The following is a 1,032-nucleotide window of genomic DNA, read 5'->3' on the forward strand; positions in this document are numbered from 1 at the left end:
AATGTTCCTTTATTAACATTCCTGGTCTAATGATTTCTTTCCCTCACAGTTCCAGACGCCGCCCTTCCTGACCCGGAGCTCCCGTTCTGGAATCAGGAACTGGGTAATTTTAATTTCAATTTTAATAACCTCATGAGAGGACTGGGGAGAAGGACGAGGAGGTTGAGAGAACAGTTACACATTAAAGAGGTGGAGGAAGGTTCTTCTGATGATGATGATGAGGAGGAGGAGGTAGAGGCTGAAGCAGTAGTGGTGGAGGAGAATGAGGAGGTGGAGATACAGGATTTTGTGGAGGTAGAGGATGAGGCTGAGGACGACGTTGAGGATGAGGCTGAGGAAGAGGTTGAGGAAGAGGATGAGACTGAGGCTGAGGACGAGGTTGAGGATGAGGAGGAGGCTGAGGATGAGGACGAGGAAGAGGCTGAGGAAGAGGCTGAGGACGAGGTTGAGGATGAGGAGGCTGAGGAAGAGGATGAGGCTGAGGATGAGGCTGAGGACGAGGATGAGGAAGAGGATGAGGATGAGGCTGAGGACGAGGATGAGGAAGAGGATGAGGACGAGGATGAGGAAGAGGTTGAGGATGAGGCTGAGGACGAGGATGAGGCTGATGATGAGGATGAGGAGGAGGCTGAGATAGAGGTTGAGGATGAGGCTGAGGAAGAGGTTGAGGAAGAGGATGAGACTGAGGAGGATGCTGAGGACGAGGTTGAGGTTGAGGAGGATGCTGAGGAAGACGATGAGGACGAGGAGGAGGCTGAGGAAGAGGCTGAAGACGAGGTTGAGGATGACGAGGCTGAGGAAGAGGATGAGGTTGAGGATGAGGCTGAGGAAGAGGTTGAGGAAGAGGATGAGGAAGAGGTTGAGGATGAGGCTGAGGATGAGGCTGAGGACGAGGATGAGGCTGATGATGAGGATGAGGAGGAGGCTGAGATTGAGGATGAGGAAGAGGTTGAGGATGAGGCTGAGGATGAGGCTGAGGACGAGGATGAGGCTGATGATGAGGATGAGGAAGAGGTTGAGGATGAGGCTGAG

Source organism: Cyprinodon variegatus, unplaced genomic scaffold, assembly GCF_000732505.1.
Source record: "Cyprinodon variegatus isolate N-32 unplaced genomic scaffold, C_variegatus-1.0 Scaffold337, whole genome shotgun sequence".
Classification (NCBI taxonomy): Eukaryota; Metazoa; Chordata; class Actinopteri; order Cyprinodontiformes; family Cyprinodontidae; genus Cyprinodon; species Cyprinodon variegatus.